This window comes from Ptychodera flava, chromosome 8 (genome assembly GCF_041260155.1).
Source record: "Ptychodera flava strain L36383 chromosome 8, AS_Pfla_20210202, whole genome shotgun sequence".
Taxonomy (NCBI): domain Eukaryota; kingdom Metazoa; phylum Hemichordata; class Enteropneusta; family Ptychoderidae; genus Ptychodera; species Ptychodera flava.
Window position 1 is genome coordinate 19127110 of NC_091935.1, and position 18128 is coordinate 19145237.

Sequence of the window (18128 nt, forward strand, 5' to 3'; positions counted from 1 at the left end):
ATGTCCAGGCATTTTCTGGTTGCAAGTAATCATTTCTCTCACAGTCCTTGTGTGGTTTTGTACCCGGAAACAGTGTTGCGAAAAAGTATTGGCCTTAGTATTGAAGTTATGTCGTCCCAACTCTAAGCTTGCCGAAATGGCAGGAAATGACAAATGTAGGCCGTGCAACTATGAGTAAGCTTGTGTCCGAACATGGAAGCACTATGCAATGTCCATGCACTTGCACTGTTAGCTCGGCGCTGAGTCGGTCAGGTATTTCCACCCAGAGTGGAGTTATTTGCAATGATATCAACTGTTGTTTAAGAAATTTTACAATGAATGCTAAGGCTCTTTTAAAGACCCAGTATTTTTTGTGAGGTGCAAAATAAAGCACCAATAAATTGTACTCATATACGATGTACCTGCTAATTCATCAGTCTGCGTTTTTACCATGATCTCGATCAATCTCATAAACTGTGACATCATACTTGACACGCTTCAACGATATCATTGAAGCTAGTTTTGGCCATTTTTAATCAGACAAGGTGAACAGTAAAATTTGAGATTATTAAGAGTACAGTCACTTGGCACCGCAGACGTTTTAGCGATATCTAAATTATTGCAGTAAAACATTGAAAAATTTTATGCACAACGTATTAAGTTATAGCATGTCACTTCTTATCACCAAACAATTTTACAAAACTTGTTCTGATCGTCCTTAATTCTTAACCATTGAATTGGAGTGAGAAAACAAACGAAACACAATCACCTTGAATCCTGGTACCGTTTCTTTCCGTAAACGACAAACTTAAAATATCTGTCAAACCACTTCTATCTTCCATCGCTAGCAGTGATGTCCTTTTCAAACGAATGGCCTACATGTACGTGTCAAAATTAAATTAAAACATGGTTACACAAAGGAAACGCATATTCTTAGAAGACACATAAGAAATGTGAGTTTCACTGGGATTATACAGGAAGGTATAGGCCTATATTGGGCTCACAGAGAGTTTCGGACTTCTAGGAATGCTGTACCAGGTTTCTCAAGCTGACTTGCGTATAAGACGATGAACTTATTTTTACAGAGACGGATAGTTTATCTCATAGTAAGTTGGTCTGTTTTGAAGAAATGTCGGTTCCTTGCTTTTGGTTTTCGTTTCTATTACAAGGATTGCCGAGTTATTTCAAACCTGAAAAAAAGGTATTGAACAGTGTGTATTTAGGCCTATAATTGTAAACTTTCATTAAAATGTGAACTTAGAAGTTTACTCAGACGTAATGTACTTGAATCACTTGGAGAAGGAAAGAAACTTATAAACTTGTTCCGCGCATCACTACGCTGCGTCAATGTCCTTGTGCATCCTTTGCGGTATTTTCGTAATGAACTCATATTATTTGGTACTAATCATCTTAATGGAAAGTTAACTAACATTTGGTCTAAGTATGTTAACTTCTTTTATGGTGGTTGACAACGCAAAAGTATGCTGCGGCATATGATTTGCATATATGTGCATGTGAAATGAACTTTCAATACGTCGTTTTCATTGGTTGAAAAGGTTTTCGACCGGGCAGTTCTATTTCGTGAAACAATAGATGGTATACTTACAACGCGATTGATAGTCAAACCAGAAGTCAGGTGCAGCGTGGCACTCGGGGGAATCCGAAAACCGTTACCATCTCCTAGGGATAAATGAGTGTCACAAATTTCCTCCGTAGTGTCTGCTTCCGCATGTAACACGATAGACGGGGTTTCGAAGATAATGGGACCGCTGCCAGGTGTGACACTGGTGAGAACAAACTTCGAAAGACGCTCCACTGTGTCAATGACCACGCCTATTAAATGCTCTTCCAGCTCTAGAGTTGTGCTATTGACTGTATTGTGGGTTCTCAAAATGGTGAGTCCAGTGTCCAGTGCCGACAAAATTGCTGTCAATATGCACAGAGTTCGATGAAATATATTATTCAAAGCTGAACCCATGTGAAAATGGAATATCAAAATGTCTTCCTGAAGCTCAAATGTTCTTAAGGAATTCGTTAAACTTGTATCTAAAATTTACATCGGCGTATTCGTGGAAATAATATTTTATGACATCTTTTACTTAAAACCACATCCTCTCTGTCTCTGTCGCCTGTCTTACAATATATCTGAAAGTTTATGTTTCTTTCCTTCTCCATCTACGCTTCTTTCTATCTCACTTCTATCTTTCTATCTCTTCTTTCTATATATATATTAAGTGAACAGCAAAAAATATCATGGAATGAACTGAATCACAACAAGATCGATTTATAATATTCAATTTACTCGAAGATTGTTGTCCTTCAATGTGACCAAACGTAAGCTTATGTATTCGGAGCAACTTGCCAAGAGAATTGGAATTTAGAGTGTAGGTAATCGAGAACCAATCAGTTAATTTGACGCCACCTATAGAGACAAGGCAGATGGAACATGAGGTCTAACAGGTCGACGCTAGTGAGTTAGTGACTCTGTTTCTACCACTGCTTTACAAAATCGTGATATTACCTCAGCAACGTCGACGACGTTGTCCGACACTTCATTCCCCTTTCCAATACTTGATAGGTTTCTTATAATTCCATCCAATAAAGATTCTATGAGGTCAATGTAAAAATAAGATACCTTTGAGAGTAACGTCAGTAAGATTGTTCCCTGATAGATTAAACTGCTAGATTAGAACGAGTAGTTTATGGTATTGAACTTTCACTTATCTCTGAAAAGTTAACAATCTCAAAAGAATAGAAAAAAAAGATGTCCAGACTAATTTGGAGAAAGGTGTTATGGTCATGGAGTACTAAACATTTTTTCAGCGTCCCATTTGTTGATTTTTCGGCCCCCTCAATGCTGAGACTGATAAACGGTTCAACAGAGTTTTCCACTGATGTTCCTTCCTTCAGATTTCTAGCAAGATCTCTAAGTTTCACTTTCAATTTACTCTCATGTAGGAACATCAATCATGGCAATTCAAAGCAACTGTTTGAAGCCTTAAAATCGCCATGATATTATGTCATCTGAAGACGAGACATTATCCTGTATAAAGAAGTTGCATTGTCAGTTATGACATCACCTAGATATTCGTGTGATATTGACTATAAAGTTGTTACATATGGGGCAACAGTTTCCATGTTTGTCAATAGTTCGTTTATTTTACACCAAGTTTAGAGCGTAAATAAGTAGCTAAGAAACAACTGTTCAAAGACTTCAAATCGCGAGGTATGTGCAGTTGTCTGTAAATTTATACATTCGTTTCGCTTGAATTCTTCCCCCCCCCCCAAATTTGAGATGTAGTCATTTTGCAAGATCGTTAAATGTATTTAGCAACTATCTGACTTTGAACAGCAAAATGTCCTTTAATATTCCTGTGGGTAACTTCCCCTTCAACATTTTTATAGTATGGTTAAGACATTCAAACGGATAAAAAGCACGTCTTCAAATGTAATTTCATATGCATTGACCAATCGTTTTACATGAAACTGCCAAGTCATTTAATTCACTTACGCACTTTTACGAACAATAGTTGTACTTTGGTGCATTAATCATGAATAAATTATATAGCTTCAATTACAACCGTTATTGATCAAAATACTCAAATAAGCCATCCTTTGACAAAAACTAATAAATCCTTCAATTGGAACCAAATCAGTGTATCATCGATTTATTAGCATGGTTCAGCAACTGTGGTGTTGTCCTTATCAGATATGTATCGCCGGGTGTAAGTTTGTAATAAGCAAATTACCTTTGATATTACCCAGCATCATATCGTTCATTTCATTCATATGGTCTTATGAGTGATATATGCCACGTTTCATCGGACGTGGCGTTTTCTTTGATATGCTTGTCAATTGTTTCAATTAAACACCATTAAATATGCAAATTTGCAATTAGCTGACATGAAACTGATAAAAATAATGTATTTCAGTTCTTTCGTAAGGTTTTCGTAAAGCATGGGACATTTGCTTTGTTATCGACCCATGTTTAGGGTTTTTTCGGATGAAAAGTCGACCCATGTTTAGTGATTTTTTCGTGAAAAAGTGACCCATTAGTGACATACCCGTATACACCTTTTCTACGGGAGTACCACCACCACCCCACCCCCTTGGATGAAACAGCAACTGGCAATTTTACCTCGCAATGTAACAGTAAATTGGCATGACACTGAGTTGTTCCAAGCATCCACGGCTGAATACGTCACGACCGTGTTTCCGAGATGAAATTCACTTCCGCGATCATGGCTTCCGGTGACTTTAAGATTTCTTGAATAATTAGTGACCGTTGGAAAATCCCAAGTCACAGTTGCTGTCATCTCTTTCGGCAGTGCAAAGGCTTCTATGTCATCCGGACATGAAATGACGGGCTCTGTGAAAAGATAATTGTTAGGTGTTCACTTTTTAATGGACCAGGTAACATTTAGTTTGCAAGTTGAACGTCTCTCTGTATCAATAATCATAAAATAGCAGACAGATTTTCAGACGTCACGGTATTTGTCTCAAACCATGCTGTAAATACTTATTAACACATAGTGACAATTTTGAGCTTGAAATGTCGATCTCAAAATTAATATAAATTGAGTAACATCAAGTCGACAAAACTTAGGGGTAATTACACGAAATTTGATCGAACCGTGTCGTATTCAAGCAACGAATCAACATAGTAATTATGACCTTGTGCACAGGACCTACAAGAAAATGTTACTTTCTCTGGAGTATCTTAACCTTTGTATCCAAAATTTACATGGAACACGATCATAATCTCTCTTAGTCACAGTAAGAATCGTGCATCTTCTCCGTCTAGTATTTTCAGTGAAGTAGTCTGATTTTTTGTGGCTCATTTGTGGCTACACTAGGTATATAACCTAGACATTAAAACTCGCCAACAGGAAACTTGCCGTATGGAGGTCTTGTCAAGATATACTGTCGACCAGACCCGTTCTCTTCAGCAGAGGAGAGTGACATGAAAATGGGGTACAGGACAGTGAACGATGAATGGTGTCTGTTGCAATCCATACGAATATCAAAGTGTTCGTTTTTTTTCCTTTTTTCGTTTTTTTTTGTTTTTGTTTTTGTTTTTGTAAAACTGTGCTTCCAGTTTAGTGCAAAGTCAAAAAACTTAAAGTAAACAACAAAATTTTGACCATAATTATACAATGGCGTTTTTGAGTGTCATAAGTTCTGTTTCGCTCAACTGTTATATGATTCTATATGGACATACCAAGGCGTATACGCTTAGCTGTGAGTTGTTCCCTTTACAGTGAAAATTTGATTCATGTCTTAATGTGAAAAAACATCAAAGTCAAGAAGCGAGGTGGGAAGTTGTATGCAAATGAAAACAAATGTAGCGAAGTTCGCACCTCGAATCTTGCAATGTATAGAAAATGCGTGATCATATCAGTACTCTCTGAACCATAGGAGAAAGGTGATATAAGCGTAGCATGTATGAAAAAACTTATTATATTACCATGCCCTGTCCATCACATTTTAATTGGTCGAGCTGAACCACCTGACTGCCCACAAATACACAGTAATGGTTTGTTTACATGCGCGTGAATATGAATAATATCGTAAACATAGTAACTTTGAAGCTAAAACGAAACTTGTGATCATGATTTGTACAAAGATCATAATCAATCACAAAATAAAATGGAGCACTTGTTGGCCAAGTTTAGACACTTTTTTCAAAAAGATATCAGGATTTGCAAAATTTTTGCAGCGCGCGCACTAGGCCTACTCACTGACCAGTTCACGGGCCCCGTTGTCGTTCGCACGGGAATTTTTTTGTAAATTTTGACGGTTTTTTGGGGTTTGTTGATAATATAGTTATAACAGGCGACGCGCTGATCATTAACGTTTATTTGTGGGCAAGGACGAGAGGGAAGCCAAAAATTAACGGGCGAGGCTTGCCGAGCCCGTTAATTTGGCTTTCCTCGAGCCCGCGCCCATAAATAAGCGTTAATGGTCAGAGCGGAGCCTGTTATTTCCATTATATTATCAGTGAACATAAGAAAACCGTCAAAATTTCCGAAAATCTCAGGAGCGAACGACAACTTGGCCTCAGAAACTGAGCAATACGCGACGCACTGTCACGCGCGCTGTAAAAAAATCGGCAAATCCGGAGATGTTTTCAGAAAAAAGTATCTCAACTTGACCTACAAGTGCTCCACTTTATTTTGTGATTGATTATGATTTACGTTTGAGCTGTAAACTTACGATACTTTCAGTTGCTAATCTTGTTATTCATATTCACTGGCATGTAAACAAACCATTACTGTGTATTTGTGGTCAGTCACGTGGTTTAGCTCGACCAATCAAAATGCGACGGGCAGGGCATGGTAATATAATAATATTCATTCCTCATGTCAGTATTTAGATATTATTTCCTAATATTTTTCTTCGTTCAGCGAAGGAAAATACGAGTGACGTAATGACCGTGTCACCACGAGTCGAAGACGAGTGGTGACACGGTCATTACGTCACGAGTATTTTCCAAGCTGAAAGAAGAAAAATATTAGGGAATAATATACTTATCACATGCACATGCCAAGAATTCGTTATTTTTTGCAAAGTAAGAGAAGTTTTCCATGGCGATTCCGCGTTTAAACTTTTGAACAATTTTAGGAATAATATCAATACGCCATGCGCAAATTCTCGATCACTTCCAGTCGTCCGTCGCGTGAGCGAGGAACACGCCGTTCACGTTCGTTCGTGTATGGAGCAAATGCCAGACGACCTCTCGGTCTACACGTGCCTTCTCCCAAAGTTATACACTACTTCAAAGAAAGCATAGGCCTGGAAATTTACCTCAGACGAAGATACGCTTTTTTCGGGAACAACATCGACTGAATCTCGACGACGCGTACACTGTAAACGTCGCGCCTGACCCTGGTTGCAGTGCTTACGGAACCAACGGTAACGTGACCAGCTTCGAGTTCGTTGTTTCAGCAAATTATTCACGTAATTCCTTCGAAATATACAGGCGGTACACTCTTGTGTTTACATTGTTCGGATTATTATTGTCGTAGTCTGTGAAAATATCGATTTCATTACATGACTTTTGGAGGCCAGGACACCGCACTTGACCCCCTTCCCGCATTGGAAACCGTATGTCTACCGCATGAAAGTACACAGTGCGTCGAAAGTTCAGGTGTCGGCAGGGTCTATACGAACCCCCATGCATATTGGCGACAAAACTAAAACACGAGGAATCAAAATTTTGCCTAGTTGGTCTATTTTGTCAGACTGTAGTAATCATGACCAATGATTACGATATTTTCACGTCAGACACAGTTTGATCGTCGGAAAAATACCGGCCACCATGTTGTTCGTTTACATTGACGAGCACACGGAAGATAGACGCAAAAAAAGGGCAGACGCACCAAAATTGATGACATAGACGCGGGTTGTCGTGACGTAGAACGACGAGAGCATAAATCCCGAATTTTTTGTTCGGAGACGACAAATTTGGCTTGTGCATGTGATAATTATGTATTAAATTGTGTATTAAATTGAAAAGAAACATAAATTGGCTCGAAAAAAAACGAAGCAACAAATCCGCCCTGAGCGTGATTTGTTTGGGATAGTTTTTACATTGTAATTGTTGCATTGTCACAGGAACACATCCTTCGTTCTCTTGCACAACCAGTATAGCTCGCCTTTAATGTTGAATAATATGTATTTAGAGTTTAATCCTAAACGTATTCAGACAATACTTTACCATACTACGGGGTTTGTCAAGCAATGTCTACATATGCTTGGTAACCGACGTTCCGACAGACTGTTAGTGAATCGAATGTAATGTAACCCAGGTATGTCATTATTGTTACCACCAATAATGCCGACCCCATGAACGCCATTATCCTGATTTAATATATGTTATAGATTTTTTTTTCAAGCACAATAGGTCACTTGCTTAATGTACATATAAGTGTGTTATTATCATTGTCACTTGACAGTAAAAGGCATATTTTCAATGCAGCTGTACTGCAGATTCAGTTTGTTGTACGAGTAAAACATTTCATTTAATTTTTCCGGAAAACAAATGCTAGTTGAGAAGACAAAGAAAGGGTCAATAAAGTTGCTATGCTTCGTTTTCAGTTATATCACTAAGTTAATTTCTCTAAATATTTTGCTTAACCAACAACTTGTCCTAACTCCCTGGCATATGCACCTCGGTAATTATACAAAGCGACAGCGTACACTTAACTCTGTCAACAATCGATATATTTTACAAAAATGTCTGTCTCAGAGGAGATCTAGGAGTTGCCAACGGATAACTGTTTGTGTTGCATACTGTTATGTTTTTTGTAGTGCAATCGTTGAGATAGTTAGGTTAATAACCATTTGAGCACCTAAAGTGGTTTGTATGAGAAAACAAACGAAGAATAAACCCTCTGACAAACGTCTTCAAGTAAAATAAGCGGGTATTTTAAGGAAAGACAAAATATCCATGCCAAGATAAACCGAACAGAGAAATAGAATATGAGAAAGATATACATTAGAGAATAAATTAGTCAAATATCTTACAGGGGCCTTTTCAAGACCCGTTGGTTTGTACTCACCAATAAACTGTCCCCATACTTCCATTTCGCACATGCACATGGACCTGCCTTGGTTTGAATTTTTTCCTTTTAATTTTGTCAGTGTGGCGTATCTTCCAATGATATCCTCGGAACAGTAAACTGAATGCCGAGAATACTTATCTGCAATATCTCCTTGAAAGCATCTTTCATTCTCCGTAATATCGTAAGAACTACCGATCGTTATTTTACTGTTATGGTAGGCTACTGCAAAATAAAAAAAGCAGATGTGAGCTAGACATGGTTCTATATTATAGAGGGCATAAAAAAACGTATGGATCTTATATGGATTCGAAACTCACTTTGATTCCCTTGTTGAAAGTACTATGACAGAACCCCATGACCTGTGAGTGCAAGCGCGTCGTACTACACACGCGATTGTGCAGTACCTTAGTCCAAGCTTGGCGGAACTCTAAGCTTGGGTGAAGGTTTGCCAATGCTCTTCGGCCAAGCTTGTTGTCGATAAAGATTAATCCAATCTTGTTTGCAAATCTTGAGATAAGGATTGTGTCCAAAGCTTGGAACAGGGTTATTGCCAAATCTTAAATCAAGCCTACCTGGGATTAAGCTTCAGTGAAGCTTGGCATTTTAACCTTCACCTAGCTAAGGACAAACAACGGAGCTTTACGTATGGCCGGGAAAAACGAAGACACGCAGTTTGGTCGATATCGCGTTGTGTTCGAGTGATGTGTCAAAAATGCGGACACATTATGTGTAATAACCTCTTTATCATTCATGCATACATTGGTTATGACCATTTCCCCGGCGGCATTCCGATATTTGATACGAAATCGATAGAAATATGCCCTTGCTTATTCATTATTCGCGCTGTACTCATATGTAGAAAGTCGGTAACAAAGGAGTGATGGTAACCGTTTCACTTGTTGATATTATTCCGCTTTTGGGCCATTCCACTTCACTGGGTGGTTTTGGTAAAATTTCACATCAAACAGTTTAATTATAAAGATGTCAATTGAATCCGTGTTTCCATTATTTGAAGGATGTTAATTTTTATGTGAAGTACCGCATTAAATGTGAAACATAGGCTGGAGTGTGTAAAGAGAGTAATTTTTCAACTCCGAAAAATACTCACAGCCCTTCATGAAAGTTACGAGGCCCACCAAAAATCCGGTCAAATTAGACCTCGCGCAACTACCGAAGGTAAATCTGCAGACGTACGGCCTCTACGTACGAATGCAATGCGGATTTACGTTTAATAGTAGATGTGCCAGTCAGTTCATCTTCAAGAATTATCCATGCCCTTCCTTACACGTCAGGTCCCATATGCCGAATTTATCATCTTAGAAAGGATTTTGTGAGCACATTAGGAAAAACTTGAAGTGAGTACAGCTTCGTAACTTGTATAGGCCTACTGTGTACAGTTTGTTGCAATATACGAATAAATCATTTCAAAGGTATTTACATCGTCTGCTCGTTTTTGTCGTTGGCTTGCCTAAATATGACTAAACTTGTTTAAACGACCTACATTAAAGTGTGTCTTTTTTGGGAGTATCTTTACTAAGTAATATGATTTGTGTCAAAATCTTACAAGGAGCAGGATCACGAACTTTCTGAGTCACTACGAATACGAATCGTAAGGTGTGGTGTGTGCATCTCTTCGCAGTCGTGTATTTTCAGAAGTGTAGTCGGATTTTTGTGGCTCATTTAAAGTGGCACTCACACTTTGTAACATTTTTAAAGCACATTTTTTTAATGCCAACGGTCGGTATTTGACGAGGCGACTGCGCGCGGATCGCGAGATATCGATAAAAATATGTCTTCAAAAAAGTAAAAGTTTGAATTCCGGTGGCCCACCTAAATTCAGCTTCCGAACATCGAACGTTCGGCTCTGGGGCCATTGTCAACTAAGCTATGGAGTACCAGTCTACGCTAACGCTGCTCTACGCCACAGTACCACTGGTGTCGGTGATCGGTCATGGCCTGTGGAAGAAAGCTGAGTCTTACTGACTTGGAGTATAAACAAAAAACAATTTTTGCTGGTTCCATCAGAATTGGCAAAGATGACTATCACAGTTACGTGCGGTTGATACATAGCGGCCGCCACGTGATATGCATAGACGCAAGCCACGCGAGCATACCACGCGCGCGGCGTACTGTGTGGCAGACGACAAAATGTAGTCATCGGAGGCGGCTAATAGTTGACATGTAAAAACTTAAGTTTATTTGATATCGGTTAAAAATATAATACAACCAATTTAGAATAATGAAAACGACAAAAACTAAGGAGATGTTTTTAAAAACTTACCTGAAGTAAAGGCATATAATGCTGTATATAAAGTCTTTGCAGTGGGAAGTAAATTAATTGCGTCGTTCGAACTTATTGTAGACTCCCTAGAATATCGTCAATCAGCACAACAACAAACCTTCGGGGGATTTCGAGTCATAATCAGAACGGTCGTAACTTCGGGATGTGAAAAATACGCTCGGGAAATGACATGTTTTTATCGATATCTCGCGATCCACGCGCAGTCGCCAAGTCAAATATCGACCGTTGGCAATAAAACAATGTGTTTTAAAAATGTTACAAAGTGGGAGTGCCTCTTTAAGGCTATACTCGATATAATTCAGTACATCGGTATTAAAACTTGTCAACAAGGAACTTGTCATATAGTGGTTAATTCATAAAAGTCGTGATGCAGTCGATCAAGCCGCACTCCTTCCGCTGTGCAGACGACATGAAATTGAAAGCACCGGACGTAACGCGTAAGTGTTCTTGTCGTCCTGTCGCGATGTCGGTCTCAACGCAAACATATTTCAACGGTTACACGTTCGTGTTTATTTTATCCAAAGCCCGCTTACTGGTCTATATTTTTACTTAAATGTGGATCATAACTTTCAAACGGGTCATTTGCCAAGACTCGGCAGCAAAATCGCCTCCCTAAACTGAGCAAAATAATTCTTTAGGTCAAATGCTGGGTCAAGGGACCCAAAAGCTACAGTAGAAACGAGAATGATAAATAAGCTTATCCGTAAAGTTCGGCCAAAGGTTTACTGCCCGAGCTTGGAACAAGATTTGGAAGTTTAAGCTTTTATAAAGGTTAGTTGCCTAAGGTTCAACAAAAGTTTGCAAGAATAAGCTTCAACGAATCTTGGGCGAACCAGTCTTAAATTAAGGTCGGCACGCAAACCATTGTACTGAGCTTCGGCGCCAAGCTTCATCTAAGCTTTGACTAAGCTTGGACTAAGGTATTGCACAATCGCGTGTGTAGCGGTATTTGCACGAGTGCTTATGTACCACAGTTTACTTGCATCGAAGCGCGCGCGTACTACCGGTATTTGCACTGCAGTGCAATACCAAAAACATTATGCCATTCCTTTATGTTAATGAGTATTTACCAATTTTGACCCGGAACTATTTATGTCTGTAAATACAAAAAATGTCGTCTACAATATTTCGTTTCACTTTGGTTCTATGCTCGTTATAGTAAAATGCATGACATTACCGATTAAAAACTACGACAAAGAAAATTGCTTGTACTTATTATAGTGTATGGATGATTTTTATTATCCGGAATAGCAGTTTGTTTGTCAGCGAAGCAAATCATTGACAACGGACGACGCCCGTTTCTTATGGAAATCCGGTCACGACATGCGACATGCGACCTGCGACTTCAGAACTGCGACCTGAGTCCTGCGAGTTTGAAACATACGACCTGCGACTTCGGCATTTAGACCAAGGTGTAACCTGCGACTTCACAACAGCGACCTGCGTCCTGCGTGTTTGTCAAACTGCGACATCAGTCTTGATTTGTTCGCACCATTGCTCTGAACACGAGCCTGAAACACACGAGGGACACCATTGCACTGTATTAAAACAGCCGGTTTACCGCATTCTCGCGACCAGAGCATAATTTTCGCACCGCTGGCCTGCGCAAAAATCGGCCAGCGAAAGAATTCAACCAGCGATAGAAGTGCACGAAGGTGTGACGGTAGAGAATTCCACAAACGAAGAGCACAAATTTATTTTCCTTCTTACGAAAGGCAAACTGATCTGAAATAATGCAATAGCAATAGGGTTTTAAACGTCTACATCAGAGTTAGTTTCTGGAACTTTTCTGCCCACATGATCTAAAATATTATATACACACACAAAATAATATGTGCATATTATAGTATGTACATATTAGGCTTAAACACTGAAAATAGGATTGTAGGAGGGTTTAATGATGTCCTGTTTTACAGTTTTAACTCGCGTTATCTAGAAAGAAAGTCGGTCACTGGCTATTCATGGTTAGCAAATATGTTTGCACTTCTGTCAATATCAGTACTATTTTAACTGCTTTACTTTGCATATGTTATTTGTGTAGACAAATGTAGTCCGAAGTAAACCAGTAAGAATATTTTTATTTTTCCAACTGTACAAAAGTTGGATCAATTCGATTTTTTGACGAAAAAGTAAAAATGAAATTAGACGAAAAGATGGCAACATCCGATGATCAATCACTGGAGAATTGGAACAAAACTTGAAATGTTAGAAAATGAACGACAATAACTGAAAATTCTAATGTTTGCAATGACACTGACTCAGTTATGATACGGGGGGGGGGGGACAACTGATGAATTAAAGACAGCTAGATGGTTATACCAGAGTGAAATGAGGATAAATACCAGAGATATCTAAAAATCAAAAGGTTTGTCGATAACATAAGGAAAGAAGCGAGGTAAGGCAGACGAAGAATATCTAAAATAATTTGAAATTATAATATAAACATATAAATGCCTATCACGTAGCATATTATTTTCCATGCATTAACACGGACTGTCAACATTTCCGTCATAAAATTATCTCTCCAGATGAAAATGAGTGAACTGGTGTGTACATGAATTGAGTTTTGCCAGACTTGGTGAACGATTTACCAAAGCGAAAGCAATGGCTTATTAATTGATCGAAGTTGAACGTTAAATCTCCTTTCCACGTTTTACCCTTTGAGCGCTGTAATTTTCTCCCACCAAAACTTTAGTGCAAAATTTTACCAATTGTATGAATTTTCTGTAATTTTTTGATAATTTTGAACCAAATCGACATCACATTTCATTGGCTAAAGGTTTTCCCCAAAATTTTTGCAAAAATTGGAGAAAAATTGACAGGGGTTTATTATATAAAGGGGACAAAAATAGACTTTGGCGCTCAAAGGATTAAAGTTCACGCAAGACGCCTCCAATCTAATAATGAGGAAAACACCATGAAACGTTACGTGTTGTTGTCGCATGTCGCAGTTGTGAAGTCGCAGGTCGCAGTTTGACAAACACGCAGGACGCAGGTCGCTGTTGTGAAGTCGCAGGTTACACCTAAGTCTAAATGCCGAAGTCGCAGGTCGCATGTTTCAAACTCGCAGGAAGCAGGTCGCAGTTTTGAAGTCGCAGGTCGCATGTCGCATGTCGTGACCGGATTCCCATAGTTTCTAGCTCCATGGAAACACCACGGCGGCCATCATACATCGAAACACACGTAACTGCCGGCGCAGCCGAGCCAATTAAACAGTTAACACTTTCAGAGACGTTTTTGCCAGTGGTTTTCTCACTGGACATTCCCGATTAACAATAGAATGTCACTTGTTTATGCTGTGCTTGTGTGTCCTATATGCTACTGATAACAGTGAGCGCTTGTGTACCACGGTAAACACTGAAATTTGATCGTTCGACAAGTTAGGGACTGGTCAGTTTCTTCGGCCTGGGGGGGGGGCGGTGGATTATTTTTTGCCGACGTCAAAAAGTGGCTGACCCCCCCTATTCAAAATTTTGAAAACAGGGTGACCCCCCTATTCCAAATTTCGAAAACTGGGTGACCCCCCCCCCGCGCGACATAGGTAAAACAAAAGGTGGACATAAATTATATATATATATATATATATATATATATATATATATATATATACATATATATATATATATATATATATATATATATCTACATATATATACGTATATATATATTATATTTTACATTTTACATATATTTTAAATAGTCATTCTATGTTTTAATGAAATTGTTGACATATCAGTTTTAAGACAGGAATTTCAAAGTGTCAATCTTAAAGTTTGAGCCATAGAGAGCTTTTTTAGCCAAATTGAAACCATAAAAGCACAGCTAATAATGACAAAAACTACCTTTTTTAACTGTTATTTTGTTATTAAAGAAGCATCTTTCTACAGAAAACCTGAGAAACAAAGGAAAATAATTGCATCAATGAGAAGGAAAGATATCTTGTCATTTTTCTATCTCTAAAATAAGTCACTGTATCAAATATATATTGTGAAATATTAGTGCATGTTGCTTTCTCATACTGAATTCTCATTGAGAGAACATAAAAGTATCAGGAATTTGTCATCCTTTACATATGAACTGCAGATTTCATAATGGTACACTTTCACATAGCAAACATCAAGATATCTCTGACATATATCTTTGATTTATTAAAGTATGGCACCCAAAAGGGCGCGCCGAAAAATATGAAACATCCTGATATCTCTGATGTATATGCCTTGTATATTAAAGTCATGCACCTGAAGGGCGTGCTGAAAAATGTCTGATATATTAAAGTAATGAGCTTGAAGGGAACGCTGAAAAATATTGAATACAGATATCTCTGATATATGTATGCTTGATATGTTAAAGTTGGGCGTGCTGAAACATACGACTGATTATTAAAGTTACACGCGCCCGAAGGGCGCGCCGAAAAATATAACTGAATGATGAAATTTGTGGCTGACACAATGCATTTTAGGCAATGATGAGCCTGTGTCAAAATTCAAAAACACACTGACCCCCCCCCCTATTGGGCATTTCAAAAACATGGTGACCCCCCCTATCACCAAAGTCAAAAACAGGGTGACCCCCCCCCATGAATCCACCGGCCCCCCCAGGCTGAAGAAACTGACCAGTCCCTTACATTTGCCGTATCTTACTCTTAAATTTCCCGTAAAAATCTTCAAACTGTTATTTGTATCGATCATTTAGAAGAATTTCGAGCTCAACATATAAGAAAATCAAAAGCGTTCCATGTTCTATCTATGGCATGTTGGTACGTTATACGTATGTGTACGTGTGAGCGATCGCAAGCAGAGTTCGAGCCCTTCGACCTTCCTCTTACGTCATCCTTGATAAACAAGTAAACAATCGTTTAGCCAATCAAAATAGAGGGTGTGGCGGCATTGACCAATGAAAAGTGAAAGCTGATTCGAGGACTCATTACAGTGATGTCAATCTTATATAACTCCGCAGGGTCGCCCTGAAGCTTTGACAGACAAGTAGTACGCATGACTAATCTTCGATTCTCTCGATAAATGATGCAAATAAAAGACAGAACATATGTAATAATAACAGAACCCCATGGCCTGTGAGTGCAAGCGCGCCGTACTAGCGTACTTTGCACTCGTGCTGCGGTGTATTCGGCTGTCCTTTGACTGCCGCCGAATACACCGCAGCGCTCGTGTAAATACCGCTAGTACGGCGCGCTTGCACTCACCGGCCATGGAGTTCTGTCATAGTATTCGGCGGCGCGGCAGTCCTTTCACGAGCGAAGCCAGTGAAAGGACTGACGAGCGAAGCGAGTGAAAGCACAGGGGATTCAATCTCCGATGATGATGATTAAATATTTAAAAATGAAGATAAATAAACATATATTTGGACTCAGTAAATTTGTTGTTATTGTTGTTGTTATTGTTGTTGTCGTTGTTGATACTATTTGCAGAAAAGAACAAAGTATGCGCTGCAAATTTCAACACAGCCTAACTATACATGTGCGTCGCAAATTCAATACAGCCTAACTATACATGTGCGTTGCAAATTCAATACAGCCTAACTATACATGTGCGTTGCTGCCTAACTATGCATGTGCGTTGCAAATTCAATACAGCCTAAAGTTAGGCTGTATTGAATTTGAAGCGCATGTGTATAGCATGGAGGTAGCTTACCTCCATGTGTACAGTGAGGCTGTATTGAATTTTGCAGCACATAATTTGTCCTTTTCTGCAAATACTATCAACTACAACAACAACAATAACAACAACAACAACAACAACTTTACTGAGTCCAAATATATTTTTATTTTTCTTCATTTTTAAATGTTTAATCATCATCATCGTCATCATCGGAGATCGAATCCCCTGTGGTGAAAGGACTGCCGAATACACCGCAGCACGAGTGCAAATACTGCTAGTACGGCGCGCTTGCACTCACAGGCCATGGGGTTCTGTTATTATTACATATGTTCTATCTTTTTTTTTATTGAAACATTTATCGAGAGAATCGTCGATTATGTCATGCGTACTACTTGTCTGTCAAAGCTTCGGGCGACCCTGCAGAGTTATATAACATTGACATCACTGTAAGGGAGCGTTTAGTTATTATGGCCGGGGCGGGCCGGCAAATTCTTCCTGCGCATCAGTCAAAATAAGTGAAACCCCCACCCACCCATTGTACCAAAAAATTGATGACCCCCCCTTTCAAGATGACAAAAATTTCATGACCCCCCCCCCCCCCATTGCTTGAGTAAATTAGCTGCACACACAAACACCTCAAGGGTATGGAGCGATAGAATCCCCCCAAAAAAGAGCTTAGATTTTTTCAAATGACCTTCCTTACAAACTCAAAAGGTGTTAATGCTCAGATTTCCCATTCTGACTTGCTATAATTTTGAAATTACCCCTCAAAGGGGTTGGACAGAAATTACTGGTGGATCGCAATATTTTTGCGCAAGCGTGTGTGTACATATTTTGATATTTTGATTTGATTAAAAATCAGCTGTTGATAATGTTGATTCACTATACATGGTATACATATATTTTCTCATACATGTATGAGGAATCTATGTAATACTTTCTCAATGCAAAACTATATCTATGCATTTATAGATATTTGATAATTTACATAAATGTACTTAAATGAAATAGGGTTGTTACAACTGGCATGTGGACAAAAAGTTTGACCTTAGAATATCACCAAAAATGTTCATCCACTATACATGGGAGTCAATGATAAAATTGTGAATAATTTTTTTTCCAATTAAAAGCTTGGTATACTTGTGCATCTACAGACGTTCAATAATTAACATAATTGTACTTGATTAGAATATGATGGTTAAAGGTGCATATTATGTGTACAAGAAATCTGATTATGGAATTTCACTGAAAATGTTCATCCACTACACATGGGAGTCTATGAGGAAAGTATGAATAATTTTTTTCCAATACAAAAATAGGTTAACCCATGTATTTCTGTACTCTCGATTATTGATATCAATGTACCTGATTAGATTAGGGTGGTAACAAATGGATGTGTTCGCCAGAAATTGGATTTTGGAATTATACCAAAATGTAGATTCACTGTACATGGGAGTCTATGAGAAAAATATGCATAATTTTTTTCCAAAACAAAACTCTAAAAATTTGTGTATTAATAGACATTTGATAATTCATTTTAAAGTACTTAGTTAGCCTACGATGGTTAAAGGTTGATATGTGTGCAAGGAATTAGATTTTGGAATTTCGCCGAAATGCTGATTCACTATACACTGGAATCTATGAGAAAACTAAGAACAATTTTTT